Below are 16,374 nucleotides of genomic sequence, written 5' to 3' on the forward strand. Positions count from 1 at the left end.
CACAGGACCAGGTGCACACAGGACCAGGCGCACACAGGATCAGATGCACACTGGTGCAGGCGCACACAGGACCAGGTGCACACAGGACCAGGCGCACACTGGTGCAGGTGCACACAGGACCAGGTGCACACTGGTGCAGGTGCACACAGGACCAGGTGCACACTGGCCCAGGTGCACACTGGTGCAGGTGCACACAGGACCAGGCACACACTGGTGCAGGTGCACACAGGACCAGGCGCACACTGGTGCAGGTGCACACAGGACCAGGCGCACACTGGTGCAGGTGCACACAGGACCAGGTGCACACTGGTGCAGGTGCACACAGGATCAGATGCACACTGGCGCAGGCGCACACAGGACCGGGTGCACACAGCCACTGGCGCACACAGCCACCGGCGCACCCAGTGTGAGTGCTGCAATCGCAAAAGCTTCTGGCAGCTTTCTGCAGAGTCCTCCATGGGGATCCTGGGTCCAACACGAAACCCGGCCTGCGGGGCGATGGGAAACCGTTCTATAGTACCCGGAACACAGTCACAGCTTAGCAACCAACACACCTGAAAAGCGAAGTAGGTTCCCGGCTACTGACTGACTTCTAGAGAAACCAAGAAAAAGTCCTTGTAGCGACTCATCCCTGCTGGAGAGGGGAAGTCCGCAACGCAGGTCTGCACCCTCGGCTTCATGTGCAGCCATCCCTTGCATGTGAAGCCATTAGAAGAAGACAAAAACCTTTCTCGTTTCAGGATGGTAGCCAGGTGCTCACAGCTAAGCACTTTTATGATACCCAATAAAACGACATAAAAAACCAAACATTTACTCGACACTAGGGATGATTTTCAAGAGACTTGGCAGGAAATGGAGGCCTCGGTGGGGAGTCGGCTTCAAGCAATGCTGCTGCCCTCTACTGCGGCCCCGAGCTCCCCGCTCATGCTCTCTGGGCCCTCCCTGGAGGAAAAGTGGGGTGCCCAGCTCCTGTGGGGTAAAGAAACTGAGAAACTTATCTGCTAGCACTCATTGCAAAGGTGTTGGCATCGAACCTGAGGGCCTTTCGAGGCCAGGAACATGGCTGTGCTCTCCCCCAGACAACGACAAAATCCTCTGAGGGGATGTTAGTAAGCGAGAATTAGCTTGGAGGAACTACTGCCCAGACACATTATTCATTATTATGTGCAGTACTCACACGGGACGGGGGGTGGGAAAGAAGGGTGGGGCCACATGAATTCCTTCTTCCATTTGTCTACATTTCCTCTGGACTCTAAAATGCATTAACAACTTTTAAATAATTATAATTATAATAATGCACTATAACTTGCACACTGGCTTCCCATTAATCTACAACAGGTTTCATGTGTTACTGATTTTAAATTGCTAATAAGAAAGGAAAATGCAATTGAGATCTAGGAGGATTCATTTGTTAAATATGTTAATATCAGAATCCCTCGCACATTTCAGAGACACCGTGACGTTGCCTAATTCCCATGTTCTCTTTGCAAGTGCTGTTTGGCAGGGCTTTTGAAATGGCTGAGCCTTTTTAGATTTGGGGGAAATGTTAAAATTTCACATAGCTATTTTCATGATATAAAAATAGCCCCAGGCTCATGACGGAAGGTTTAGAGAAGCGATTTCATGTCAATGTTCGCAGAGCGCGGACTGAGGGCTGTGTCCAGGAGCCTGGCTCAAGTGCTGCACCTGGATTGACTCACTGACTGCGCCCAGCTCCCGAGGAGGCCCGGGGCGAGGTCACCTGGCCTCCGTCTGCAGGCCCAGGTCTACACGCCCAGAACCCTGTGCCGAGGGCTGTCGCTGTGCCATGATGCTCCAAGCTCGGGGGTAAAACCCATCCATGATTTCTTCAGTCAAGCCTGCCCTGCCGCAGAGCACACGTCACAGGCAAGGAGCAATTCCTAAGAACACTACACCCTTTACAGTTATTTTAAATCATTACGCACCACGGGCTCTGGGTCCCTGTGGAACAATTAGCAAAACTCAGAAGTCATCTGCGGCATAAGCTAGCTTTCTGAGGAGTCCAAGTCTCGGGACTTGTTAATGCCTAGCGTGCATTAACAAAAAAATAAAAAATACGAGGAAAGAGATAACACAGATGTTTGAAATGGTTTGTGTTAAAGATGGAAGCGTTTTTAAAAAATTTTTGCAAATTTTAGCAATGAGTCAGTGGCGTGGTGAGCAGATTCCCCGAATGAACTGAGTGCCACTCTCACCGAAGTTTAAAAATAAAGCAGACGCACTCCATCCCTGTGCTCCGCAGGGCTTATCTACTGGCCCGGACACCCGCAGATGCCAAGTGAATGACCGACTCCCCTCGGGCCCACGGCTCGTACTTTAATTAAAATCAGACTCAGTGAAAGACAAATACTTTAGTGCTTGGCTTCATCTCTTGGCCAAGGCCAACAAACACAACTGCTTGAGATACAATTTCTCTTTTAAATTTAAAAGATAGTGAAATATTTCAGACTGCCTGGTCAGGACTCGAAAAGCAAAAATTACAAATTGTCATTATTCATGTGTATTGGCAGAATATAAAACAATTCACAGACATATTTAGAATCGTACATAAATCATAAATCAAATACTTAAATTTTTTTTTTTAAACTGCCCTGTCTTTCATTCCCTAATGTTCAAGCTGCCATTTATAATTTATCCAGCAGTCTGGGATCAGGCAGGCTAGATAAATAATATGTCTAACAACTTTCCACAGCTACTGTGGGAGAGACCCAGTCCAGGTGTTCCCCCAAGACAATGTAACACACTTTCATTAAAACGCTAGATTAAGCCACCATTACCCTGCTTACAAATCAGACTAAAAGAAAGGAAGTAACTAATATTACTTTTGATGCCTAACATCAAAGTGCACAACCTGAACCACTGTTCATGGGCTTCTTTTTCCAAGCTGGGGCTCAGAAAAATTTACTTGACTTAGCTTTCTAGATTAGGCTGGAGTGGAAAGGAAAACTAAATCCAAGGAGCACACCCACCTCGTGCAAGTCCAGCCCGGTAAATGACATAACTTTACACCTGACCTGTTTTCCTGCTACTGTGGGACATGTAACACACAAACAAAACTCACTCCGTGTTAGCTAGTGGCTCAGGTTCTTCCACTCACGCCCTGCCACACCACCGTGACAAATGACAGCAGGACTGGTCCAAGAGCTCGTTTTTCAAGTAAGATGGGAGGTTCCTACACAGAAAGCCCTTGCACTAATTTCTGCAGTCTTGTGAAACGCGATTCCTGTTTTCATGCGTTTCTGTACCGATCTAGTGCCGGCCCGTGCCGCGGCTCGCAGGGCTTTGGAGCAGGGCATCTGGCTGGGACCTTCGATTTCAAGTCCTTGGGTCCCTGAGGGCCCCCGTGCCGGCTGGCTTAGACTCTGTGCGCGCCAGCCCAGGCCTTGCTTGCAGTCGCACTTCAGTTTAGATCAGCCAAGCTGATCCAGCTCCCAACTCGAAAGCGGCTGTTTTGTTTGGCACTAGCAGGGCTCACTCCTCCCCGTCTCCCAGGGCGGCCTCCTGGTCCCAGGCAGGGCTCTTGAGCCCCCACCCGGGCGGGGGACCCAGGGAAACATGCGCAGGAAGGCTGCGGACGGGAGCTGGACCGGAGGGAGCCGCCCTCGGGTCTGCCCGGCCCCCAGCTCGCGGTGCCCGTGGTGGCCACTTGTTTGTGCGCAACCCTGACACCCGCCCAGGGCGGCGCGCAGGCCCGCGTCTTCCCAGAAGTTCTCCCGCCGCGCGCGAGCCCAAGCCCAGGAGCACCCGCCGAAGTCAAGGAGACCAAGCCAAGTGCGCGCGACACCCAGGCGGGGACACCGGGCAGGGACAACCGCAGGGGAGTGGGCGAGGGTCGCGGACACTTGTGGCGACCGCGGTCTCCGCCTTCGCTTTAGCGGAGGCGGCCGAAGTAGAAAGGAAAGGAGGCCGCCCGGGTGCTCGGAGGGGACCCGCCTGCCCCGGACCTCCACCTCCACCCGCGATCGCGGCAGCGCGGGGGGGCGTGGCGGGTCGCGCCGGACCGGGCCCAGTACGGGGATCCCCGGATTGTGGGCTCCTCCCGATCCCGGCTGCCGAAACTCACTCGTCTGGGGGCCACTAGTCGCCGTTCGCCGCCGCCAGTCTCTGCGGGCCGGGCCTCTCCGGATCCCGATCCTCTCAGCCAGATCCCGATCCGGATCCGATCCGCTGGCCCCGCCTCGCCGCCCCGCCCCGTCGCCCCGCCCCGCCCCCAGGCCCGGAGTACGCGGCGTTCAAGGCCGGGACCCCAGCCCCGCCTCCCAGACGCGACTCCCGGCCCCCACCAAGCGAGGCTCCCCTCTAGAGATTTCCGAGGAACACAGTCCCGGGCCTCGGAAAGCACCCGCGGCCACAAGTGTACCCGTGAGGACGGCCTAGCTCTCCACAGCACCACCCCCAGCTAGGAGATTGAGATTTCTGGAGGCCCAGAACTTGGCCAACACCTAGGACTTAATTGGATTTGGATGGTCTTTCCTGGATGGATTTGGGGATGGGTTAGACAGAAGAGCAACTTTTACTTCCAGGCTTCATTCTCCTCATAAGTCATTCAACAAACGGTACTGAGCACCTATTTGGGGGCCAGCACGGTAGTAAAGATGCTGAGGTCACCCGAGCCCACGGGAAGGGCATGGGGGCTGGCTTTCAAGAAGCTCCAGATGGCGCAGCAGGTGGATACCCAGAAATCTCCCTGCCCGGCACACTTCCGGGGTGGGCTGTGCTGAATTGGTTTGCAGGTCTGAGACCTAGGTGGCTGGTTGGTTACAGGCAAGAACAAGCAGGGTGCTGGAGGCAGAGTGGGCCTGGGGTCGGGGCCCTGGGGTGGAGCTGGGCTGCAGGCCTGCTGCAGAGTGCTCGGTTATCCCAGCGTGGGCTGCCTGTGAGCGGCCTTGTGGTTGCAGCAGCCTGCACGCGCGCTCTGCAGCGCAGGCCATGGCCTGCCCGCCAGGCTCCGCTTCCTGCCCGACCCAGCCTCTGGAGAGCTGGGCTGGCAGGCAGAGCTGCACCCTGAGCCGCCCTGAGGCGCCCAGCCGAGCCTCTCTGTAGCGTGCCCAGCTCCGGGGCTCACGCGGCGGATGATAGCAGACTGCCGCCAGAAACTGCTGCCCGCAGCTGAAGAGGAGCCTGGGGACTTTCGCAGCCTTTGCAACCCGTGGGTGGAGATCAGTGGAAGCGTGGCCTTCCCTCCAGCACCTCTGTTCTTTACTTCACTTTTTTTCATGTGTCATTTTCAGTGTATCTTGTATGAAATTCATGGCCTCTAGCAAGTTGAAAATAGGACACGGTTGGGCATGTTATCTGAGGTGTCTCGATTCTGGGTTCTGAGTCTTCAGATTCAACCAACAGCAGGTGGAAAATATTTTTGAAAAAATTCATATGGGTGCTGTCATTATCCCATTTGTTTATTCATTTATTTGGTATGGGGGACCAAACTCAGGACCTTGTGCTTCTCAGGCAGGCACTTAAGCCCCTGAGCTATCTCCCCGCCCCTCATATGTTAACTGTAACACATAGATGTGTATGTATTAGGTGGTGGAAGTCACCCACACCGGGGAGGGTCTGTGATTACATGCAAATGTGACATCAGTTACAGGAGAGTCCACTGGGTAGGACAGGGGTGTCCAGGAGCCCCTTGGAGAATAGCGCGAGCTAACGTTTAACCAGCGCTTCCTGCAGGGCAGATGTGACTGCAAGTGCCTTGAATGCATGAAACCTCCTAATCTCCTGCCAGCCCTGGCCAGGAGGCACAGGGAAGTGAAGGCCCTCGGCAGGGAGTGACAGCTGGGACCCAGGCTCGCAGAACAGCTCTCCATTCTGTGCTTGCACGAGATCCTGGTGCTTCCTAAGGTCCGGGTTGCTGCTCCTCCTGCCTTTCGCCTGCGTTCTTTGATGGATTCCCTTCTGTCTCTCTTTACACTCGGTACCCTTGTGGCTCCATTGCTGAGTGCTGTTCTGTTCAAGTCCTGCCTGGCTTCGGCCATCACTGGCAGCTCGGCCATGTCCCCTGGGACCCTTCTCGGTTTTGGGGCACCCAGTTTCGGCTGCGCCTGCTGCCTGTCACACCTGTGTGTCACGGTGTCACCTTCGACTGTAGGATGTGTGAGGACAGCAGGGAGTGCCTTATGAGTGTCCACCGGCCTCACACCGGGCTTTCAGATGAGAGGTGACAGGCGAGCACGCAGGTAACGCTATTCTAGCTCCTTTGCCCCAGATTGAGACACCTCTGGCTTGGCTCTGAGCCGTCCACAGAGCTTCCTCCATGGCCGGGCCCAGCTCCTCCCTCTCTCTGGGGCCTTGGCTTCTCAGCCTCTCTAGTTCCACTTCCCGTTTCCCTCTAGTTCTTCATGGGAACGTGCCCTTGGCAGGACCTGTAGCACGATGTGTGAGGCCCGACCCGGATGGAGAATCATACACCACTTCAGACTTCCTAAGCGCATGCCCGGGCATTCAGCGAGGCTGGCACTTGCAGATCTTAGACCATCTCCTTTTGAGTTCTCCTTTAGGCCTGTTTCTGATCAGTCCTGCGATAACGAAACTTAGATTCAAGTAGGAACCAGAGGGTCTAGGCACTGCCCAAGCTGCGTTTGTGACTCGGCAGGACCCACACCCTGAGCCTCAGAGGGTTGCCGTAGAGCAGGAGGAGTAGGAGGGGGAGTTGAGGGGGAGGAGAAGGAGGAGGAGCAGGAAGAGGAGGGGAAGAAGGAGAAGGAGGGTGTTAAGTACAGCCACATGGAAAGAGCTTTAGCTGCAGCAAGAGGCCTGGGAACGCAGAGGGTCAGCATAAGCCAGGGCTTTGGCCTGCAGTGTCTCCACACCTCCACACCTAGGTGGCCTGCAGCGTCTCCACACCTCCACACCTAGGTGACTGGCGAGTGGTGAAGTGGTTCCCCAATAGGGACTGGGGCTGCATCAGCTCTGCCCCAGGTACCAGGAGAGAAGTTCCCAGCATGCATTGCAGACAGGCTACTCTGAATGGCACCTCGGGATAGGATGGTCAGGGTAGGGACACACAGATCCACTCCAGTGGACCCAACCTGGTCTCTACAGTGCATTGGGACCATTACTCCCTGATGCCACAAACTTATTTATTCCTTAATCTTCTTTCTCCAGATTTCTTTTAAGAAATTTTCCTCACCTTTTTATGTTCTTGCTCCATGTTTTCCACCTTCTCCTTTGAGAATGCTTGAAACAAACACAAACACAAAGAAAAGCAGTGTAAGGGGCATAGGGGTGGGGGCGTGTGGGGCTTTGGGGTGAAGTCCTGACTGTGTGTTTGGGACAATTGCCTTCTAGCTTCTGTGCCATTGAAGCATTTATAAAAGACAGTGAAATTCTATAGAAGAAAGGGCTCTCTCTCCCCTGCAGCCCTCTGTGAAGCAAGTCAGCTAGAGCAATGGTCATAACACGAGATAGCCGCACTTGGGTCAGCACAAGCCTGCGTGAATACACTGACTTTCATTCAAGGTTCGATAGCAGCACCCTGACCATGGCAGGCATTGGGAAGAGTCATGGAGAAATATGAGGAAACAAGGGTGTCCAGCCAGTCTCTGGGTGACTGAATGTCCCCCCCTGTAGGACACCAGTCCCAGGACAGCCGCTGCCATCGTGGTCACTGGTGACTCCACTTGTCCTGCCCAAGACCTCTCCAGTCTGAACCTGCCCCGGGAGTTACGGAGAGCAGTCTCCTGAGTTGGCTGCCACCCGGGCGAGGGTTTCTCAAACTGGTTTTTCTGCTCTGTCAGAGACTGCCATCTTTCCATGTGGCCCAGAGCTGGTGAGGCTCCCACAGCCTGGAAATCCCCAGGATGCCTGTTGAGACCTGCAGGGCCAGTGCAGGAGCTATGGCCGATCCAAGGATGCCACCAAAGTGCACGGAAGCCAACGCCACCCTCCATGGGGGCTGGGGCAGGAGTTGCTCGGGCCAACTCCCGGGATGAGGTTTGCTGGTCGTTGCTGATGCGTGTTTGTGACGTGTGCCTATGGCATTGGTCTTGGGGGTCATTATCTCAAACACAGTCATTATACAATTGGTCAGCGTGAGTTGTCTGCTTTATTACCAACGGGAACAGAAGCCCCTGGACACTTCTGTCAAAGGCATGCGAAGACCAGGCCAAGTTCAGGAGATGCCGAGTTTCCATCCACCAGAGGGGACATACAGGGTCCCCAGAGAAAGCCAGAAGAGTGTCCTTCAGTGAGCTGGGGCCTCTCCACACTACACCACATGAAAGAAGATAGACCTCTGAATGAGACCAACCAGGAAAAGACGCCCTGAGCATGTCTCAGAGCTCGGAGAGTTTAGACAAAAGCATCTATAAAGTTTCCAATTTATGTGTGAAAAAGCTTGCACACACATTTCTTTATGTCCACAAGGTTTGGTAAAATATTAACAACTTTCTTGAGCCGATGGGATTTTAGGTACCCCAGTGTTTTACAGCATTGAATTTTTTATTTTTACAATGAATGTGTAGCTTTTCTGTGAAATCACATGTATTTTTTTTAATGTCATGAGTGCATCCTTTTAGATATTATACAATGAAGTAAAAAGGCATGGTGCAGATCAGGAGCTGGTAAGCTCTGGCCACAGGCGCAAAGGACTTCCTGTTTTTATAAATAAAGTTTTATTGGAACACAGCCACATTCATCTGCCTGTGGACTATGGGTACTTTTGCTCTACAAGAGCAGAGCAGAGCAGAGCAGAGCACAGCAGAGCAGAGCAGAGCACAGCAGAGCAGAGCAGAGCAGAGCACAGCACAGCACAGCACAGTACAGCACAGCACAGCACAGCACAGCACAGCACAGCACAGCAGAATAGAATAGCTGTGAATAGCTGTGACAGATTGCTCAGCCTAAAATATTTCTCAGTTTCTGTAGAGAAAACATGTGGCAACCTCTGACATGGGCAGTTGGACCATAAAACATTTTCAGTAAGGCAAATTGCAACTGATGTTTTACCTGTTGCTCTGATTTCAGTGTATCTAAATTTCTACTTTTAAAACAATATTGCCTGAATATTTTAAAGTACTTTTCAGTTCTGAGGTGTGATTGTAATAAGTGATTGAAGTGAGGATGCTAGAATTTGGTCATTAAAGTCTCAGCGTAGAGAGCTCATCCTGCTGAGCTGTGGTTTCCACTTATTGGCAAGGCACTTGAGGGAGGACCGCAGGGAGGACTGGTGCTCCCCTTACTGCTGGCTCTGGGCAGTCAAGGGCACAGTTGTCCTGGGATGAGAGAAGGGTCTCTTCTCTCATCCTAAGGGTCCACCCCGACCTGGAAGAGAGATGCTAAGGAAGCTGAAGGTGAGGTCATGCCAAGAGGGGAGGCAGGGAGCAGGTGGGGACAGTCGCTCTTTCCTGTCCCTCTGTCCCACCCTCTCCCCAACCTATGCAGCTCCTGGACCTAGAGGGACTCGGAAGCTTTGGCTGTGTCACCCCCAGGGCTCCCCAGCCTCTAGGATGCTGCATGCACAAGGGCCACTCATCCATTCTGAGTGACACCTGGTGCTTACGCATTTGCAAACTCGGTGCAACAGCTGGACTTGGGCCCTGGTAGGAAACATGCTCACATGCTAAGTAATGAAATGGATCACTGGCAAGATCCCTCAACCAGGCGCCCACCAAGCTCCTTCCTGAAGATGAGGTTGTGCGTGACTGCACGCTCAGCAGCAGCTTGTGAAGGGACGGTGGCTGCCCAGCTGGGAAGCCTTTGACTCCTGTGCCAACTGTGGCCCTGACCTGTGCCCGGGTCGGGATGGGAGGGAAGTGATGACAGAGCTGCTGCTTCCCTTAGCTGTGGATACTGTGAACAGAAATCACCATGCTGGAAATCCTGTCCCCTAGGCATCCACAGCGTTTTCCAAAGGCATGGGAGTGTTTCAGAAAATATTCCAACAATGAGTTTCTTTTTCTATTCCAGTATTCCAAGATGTGTTAGAGCCCTGCAATCCCAGGTGATTGTTGTTGTCATTCAGTTATCTCAGATTTTTTAAAAATAAAACTTGGGGTTATTTTTTTTGCCTGTGGATCACTTCTTGAGGTGACCGAGGGTGCAGAACACATTCAGATTCTAAAGTTGCTCAAGGCGCCTTGGGCGGGAGAGCGTCCCACGCTGTGCCTGTCCTGCTCAGACCTGCTCTGTTGTCCTCTGCAGTGTTCCTGGCTTTCTACGCCAGTTGAGGGTCCTTGGGGGCAGAGTCACTTACGGCCATGCCTCTCCTTACAGAGGCCTGGAGGATGTTGCTTATTTTTTCCTACAAATAACTTGAACTTTGTTCTGGAATAAACTTAATTTGAAACAGGTTAATTCTCTTTGACTGTGCATTTCATTTGGCAGCACTGCAGTGTCTGTCCCTGGGGCTGACTTTCCCTCTTCTGAAGCAAGGCCCGCATGTGTGGGGTATGCTAGGAGCCAAGGTCCTCTGGCAGGTGGGCAGGAGAGGCACCTCGGCCTCTGAGACCCCTGGTTGTCTTCTGGGGTGTGCGCCCCCTCTCTGGTTCTTCCCTCTTAGAGGTTGTTCTTGGGTCCACTCTTTGGATGGCCAGTTCAGGCCCTGTCCCTTTCATCGTATCTTGTAAAACATCGTTCAGGCGCTGTTCCTGGGTTGGAGGCCTCAGGTAGGGGCGGAGGCCGGCTCCTTTCCTCCACCAGCGCTCTTCCCACTTGTGCTCTGTGACTCAGTACACAGGCCACGAGGTCTGAGGGAACCTGACTGCGGCTCTGCTGTTGACTGCTGTTTCCCAGCTCGCCCTGCTGTGCCCGACGTGGAGCAGTGTCCCCAAAATACTGGCAAATGAATGACTGGAAGCTAGACCAGCACCAGATCAGGGAAGGCCTTGAATGCCCAGCAAAGAAATGCAGCTTTGGCTGAGAGCAGAAGCTCCTGTTTTGAAGCTCAAGGACGTGGGCCAGGTTCTGTTTCTTTGCAGGGGAGGACCTGGAGGGCTCCCCACAGGGGTGCGGCCTTGGCCACTGATGAGGTCACCTTTTTGGATTCCGCTGAAATTAAGGAACATGGGATAGTGAAGAACCTTGCTTGGGACGCTGCCTCGGATTAGCTTGACGGTGCTTTGCTGGTGCGAACTACACCCCCCAGTGAAGCCGAGCCCCGCCCTCTCTTCCCGCCTGGTGCCTCCGGGGCCCCCCGCTCTGCCCAGCCCAGTGGGGTCAGCCACTCTCCCGCAAGCCGCTGCTGCTCGGTGTAATGGTTTCTTCTCCCAAATAAACAAAATCTCAAAGCCTTCTGAAGCTTTCCAGAAAGAAAACAGCTTTTACAGCAAGCTAAAGCGGGAAGGGACACCATTTTTCTATGTAGATACATTCAGTCCACCACTGTTTCAGCCCCTCGCTCTGGTGGAAAGTACCAGTCCTACCAGGCCCTGAGCTCTTGGTTTCAGAGGAGCCTGGTCTCCTTTCCACTGACGTCTGTCTTCATTCAGTTTTCCGTGACGCCCTTGGGCTCTGCATATTGCCTGAGCTGTGGGCCCAGAGTAAAGTGTGGGGCTCTGTCAGGGTGTTGACAGGCGGAGTTACTGAGAAAGGGTCAAGCTCAGCAACTGAACAGAAAGTAAGAAACCACCGTGTGTGCGCGCGTGCGCGTGCCTGTGTGTGGGCGCGCGTGTGCATCAAGGTGCCCGGCACCGAACGAAGACAACGCTCTACTAGGGCTGCGTGGACCGGCCGCCCTGGCTGCCACAAGCCGTCTGGAAATGAGCCGCTGAGCGAGCTGGCCTTTGCTGAGTTCCCTGCGTGTGCGCGCTCCTGAGGCGGCAGGGCGGTCCTGGAGGCCCGCGGGGCTGCGGTCAGCGCACCCGCGACGTGCGCTGTGCAACAGGAGCGTTGCGCCCAGCTGCGCCTGCAGCAGAGCCACGCCTGCGCTGCTGCGGGAGCCGGCGCTGGGTTCAGTTTGTTTACTTGAGCGAGCACAAGGCGGGGTTCTGCCCTCTGCAACAGAAGGAGCTGAGGGCGGTGCCAGGGCGGTCTGTCCTGTCACTCAGGTACGTGCTCCGACAGCCGGCCTGTTTCTCAGCGGGTGGCTGAGGTCTCCTGTCGAAGACCGAAGCCTTCCATTAGATTAATTCTCTTCCTTCACCCAGTGTTGATCTTGTGCCTGTCCCTGGGTGTCCTGTTCACACACATTCCAACCCCAGGCGGATCTTTTTATTTGCTGTGTCCTTCAACACGTACAGTGTTAACCATCTTTCCCAGCCCTCCATCCCCCGAGGTGGTCGGGTATTAAGTTACGGCGGGATAGGGGATGAGAATAATATAGATAACCATGATCTCTCACACACACACACACACACACACACACACACACACACACACACACATCCTAGAAGAAAGGATTTTTAATGTTTTTTGACATTAAGAAGCAATATATGTTGGAGAAGATAGATAACTTCACAAGGGTTGATCTCAAAATACAGCGAACATTTAAACTAAACATAAACTTAATATAGTAAAAGATATATTGCCAAAAATGATGGCATGAATATGGTCAAAGTGAGGTGGAGTATTTTGGAGAAGATTAATGGTAATATGTCTTTTACTATAACATCTTCTTAAAATATTCACTGTACTTCTGTTCACCCTATTCATCAGCCCGTTTATGACAATTTCTACCAAATAAAAACATTGCATGTCACCTGCTTTAGTTGCCAGATCTTTCACTGTGTGACTTCTGGTTCCTCCCCTGGTTCCTCCCCAGAGTCCAAATGACCAGGGAAGGGAACATTTTGAATGGATTCAGGACCCGGAGTCGGCCAGGACAGCGCAGCTAAGGGAGAGAGGACGCCAGAACTGCTGCGGGAAGCACAGGATGGGTGTGTGCAAAGCGAGGGGCAGGTTTGCAGGGGAGTTGGTGGAAATATGGCTCATGAACTTCAAAGAAGTTATGCACTTCAATGAGCCCTCATGACACACGGAGGCTTGGCTCTGTCTGGGCCCAGCTTTCCTGCTTCCTGCAGGTCTCTTCTCTGGGGGCAGGCAGACCCCCCAGAAGGGGATTTAACGCCCACCTCAAGTTGTGGAGAACTGAAGCCGGGCAGGTACTCGCTGCCTCCAGGATGAGCAAGGCCCTCCCGTACCCCACCTCCCGTACCCCACCTCCCACCTCCCTGGTTCTCAGGTTGTCCTGCCTTTCTCCGTGTAACAGGAGTTGGATGGGGGTCGGGAGAGCAGAGGTCTCACTGTGCCCAGATGTCTTTGTTTAGTCATGGACCAGCGACTCCAGGAGGTGCAAGTGCTGGGTCTGCAGGGCAGAGCGGTGCCACCCGCGTGGGGGTGGTGTCGGCTCGGCTTTCTCATCTGGGTGCAGCTGTGCGGCTGGCATTTGGAGTAAGATCGCAGAGATATGGCTCCGATGCTTCTGGGCCTGGCTCTGGCAGGCCTCTCCTTCACCCACTCTTGTCCCTCTGTCTCCCCTTGACTTACCTTTCTCCTTCAAATCACCTTTATTCCTATTCTTTCACTTCCATTCACCTTCATGGTTTCTCCTCTCTGATTTCCAGAAAACAGAAAATTTGGGGTTGAAGTCTTAGCGCTTGCACATATATACACCTCATAATTTATAATGGAATAAAAAGAAAGCATCGGAAGGAAATAACAGGCCTGCTAGCTGCTAGCATTCACTCAGCCCTCACTGGATGTAAGGTGCAGCTCTAAGAATTTCTGCAGTTCATAAAGCCTCTGCTCCGGCCCTACAGGGTCCAGATGAGGTCCACTTAGAGGTATCTGGTCTACCAAGTTACTTAATGCTGGACTGTAAGAGGAAAACCTTGCCTACAGTTTCAAAGAAAACGAGTGCACTATAAAATCGAATCTTCATTCCCTAGGACCTGAGAAGGCTTAGGGCGAGGAGCCCCTGGGGCCACCAAATTGTGCAGTTGCTGAAGTTCTTTATGTGAAGTGGCAAGAACCCACACGCATTTCCCACCCACTTTAAAGCATCTATCATAAATCACCATCGTCAGCCTGTGATTGCTGGTGCAGTGTGAACGGTGTGGAAATGCTTGCTATCCTCCAGTGTTGATGGAATAATGACCATAATTATAAGTGTGTGTGTGGGGTTGGGGCATGCCCATAATCCCAACACTCAGGAGGCCGAGGCAGGAGGATCACGAGTTCAAGGTCAGTCTGGGCTATATAGTGAATCAGTGAAATAATTCCTTGAACTATTTCAAGGAACCATAAATAATACTAATAATGATAATGAATGACAGGAAAAAGTTTGTCCATGTTCAGTACAGATGTAATTTAAAAAATATGTTCGGCAGTGGGCCGAATTTTCAGAAGAGGAGCTCTGGTCGTGGACAGCTGGCTGTGCTCCTGGCCTTGTGGTTACAGGCTCCCATGAATCTTTTTAAGAGTTTTCAGTGCAGCTTGGGCTGGGACCCTCAAAGGCATAGCTAAGGACCAATGCCAAGGAAAAGACAGACTGGCACGGTGGACAGGCAGGGGTTCCCTGAGGCCAGGCTGGGGAACCACGTGAAGTCCTGGGGAGTGTCTGGAATTGGTCCTAGATGTGGCCAGGGGACAGTGGAGGGGCCCTGGCTGGCATCACCCATGTCTCTGTGGGCCCAGTGAGCTGGACAAAGAGCTGCCCAGAGTGACTAAAATGCTATGTCATGTGTTCCCTGGGGCCCAGGAAAGGGAGATGCCAGGGGAAAGTGAGAGAGGACACAGGTGACAAAGCAGGTAGCCCACAGCCTGCAGCCTGTGTGGCTCAGACTCCAACCATGAGATTAACACCTGCTGTCCCCTCCCCTCCTAGGACAACGGTCACAAAGCCACATGCTCTGTCCTGGAACCTGAAGTGTCCTCTTTTCTGGGTTGACATGGAAACATGGGAATTAAAAATAGTAACCCCTCTCAGCACTTCTATTTAGTGGAGATAAAACCCTTCATATTTCAAGTGCTGCCAGTAGCTGGATCTGTATTCTAGAGTCAAAACAATGTTTTACTTTCACTCACAGTGACACACGCATTGAATTTTTTTGACTATTACAAAAGTTTACTTAACAAAAATTTAATATGAAAATTCGTATGACCCAATCTTTAGTCAGTGAAAGCAGCGCTTAGAGGAGGCGCATGAATTTTTCTGCTGAGCAGTCATTATTTAAACTCGTTTCGAGGCTTCCAACGTAGTGTTACGATTTCCTCATGTCGCCACCATTCTGAGGCTGTTCTGCTGCCCGCGAGTTGCCACGTCCACACTTTCATCTCACACAAGATTCACAAAGGGATCCGATCCTCACAGTACTCCTTGGACATGTCTGCCGCCATTCAATTTCCATGATAACTTCTTGTCCGTAAATTTTTTTAGCTCGAGAGGTAGTCTCAGAGATCTTTTGAAAGGAATCTATAGCCTCCCTCATGCTCCAGCTGTGGGCTTGATACTTTACAGAATTTTTAAATGTGATTTATGAAGCACTTGGATATTTTTCTCCCATTTCATGTTTTAATTCAGTCCTGGCTTTTACCTGCCCCGTGGGTAGGAGCTTGAGCTGCTAAGGGGTCAAGGACCTTCAACTTGGAAAACCCTGGGCTAGGAGGTTTGTTCACATAATCTTAGTCTTTCTTTTGGTTGTTTTTGAGGCAGGATCTCACTGTGCATCCCAGGCTGGCTTTGAACTCATTATGTAGCCAAGGCTGGCTTCAAACTCCTGGCGCTCCTCCTGCTTCAACCGCCTGAGAGCTGGGATTACAGGGGTGTGCCACCACGCCCAGCTCACACAATCTTAGTCAGTAGGATACTTCTGTGGCCTGTGGTTAGACACAAAGCAAGCATCAGACTCTAGATTGGAGTAGTTGAGACAAAGACAGGCAGCTTAGAAACACTGCCCAAATAATAAAATTTAAAGCACATTCTTCTTGGGCGCAGGTGAGCCTGAAGTCAGCCTGTTTGATTTTGGCAGCTGTGGCTGTGGAGGTACGGGATGCTTCTCTCTCTTGCCCGGCAGAAAAGACCTCGCACCCACGGGATCAGTGGCTCTCCTGCTCTGTAGGGGCCCTGCTGTGCAGAGCTGGCTGATCATGATGACTGGGTGAAGAAGCCACTGTGACAGCTGGGCAGAACATGGGAGGACCTCTGCCACGCACATCTGCGACGGAGGCAGTGGCCACCACACCTGGATTCCATAGTGACTGTGGCTGTGGCCACGGCCACTTTACAGCTGGGTACTGTTTTGGCAAGAGGAGAAGCCTGGAGCCATGGAGAACTTAGGGAAGAGAAAAGACACTGCATGAAATCCTCCTTGCTGCTGGGATGCGGCCGGCTTCAGTAGGAAGCAGAACCGCTCAGCTTGTCAGAGACGTAGAGCATCCCTGAGGGGGTCAGTGAACCCACCACGCACTCAGCGT

General features: G+C 52.6%; 1 protein-coding gene across 2 annotated transcripts in view; it reads right to left on the reverse strand.

Annotated features, from left to right (window-relative positions):
* The window catches only part of Gng12 (G protein subunit gamma 12), a 65,929-nt gene extending 61,741 nt beyond the window's left edge, over positions 1 to 4,188 (reverse strand). The window contains exon 1 of one of the 2 annotated variants that reach the window (XM_004633987.2): positions 4,085 to 4,188. The gene's annotated coding sequence lies outside the window, so the exon portion shown is untranslated. The remainder of the gene's footprint in view (positions 1 to 4,084) is intronic. The other variant, XM_023718280.1, reaches the window with a different exon arrangement.
* Between the last annotated feature and the right edge of the window lie 12,186 nt (positions 4,189 to 16,374).

Source organism: Octodon degus, unplaced genomic scaffold (genome assembly GCF_000260255.1).
Source record: "Octodon degus isolate 3935 unplaced genomic scaffold, OctDeg1.0 scaffold00057, whole genome shotgun sequence".
Lineage (NCBI taxonomy): Eukaryota > Metazoa > Chordata > Mammalia > Rodentia > Octodontidae > Octodon > Octodon degus.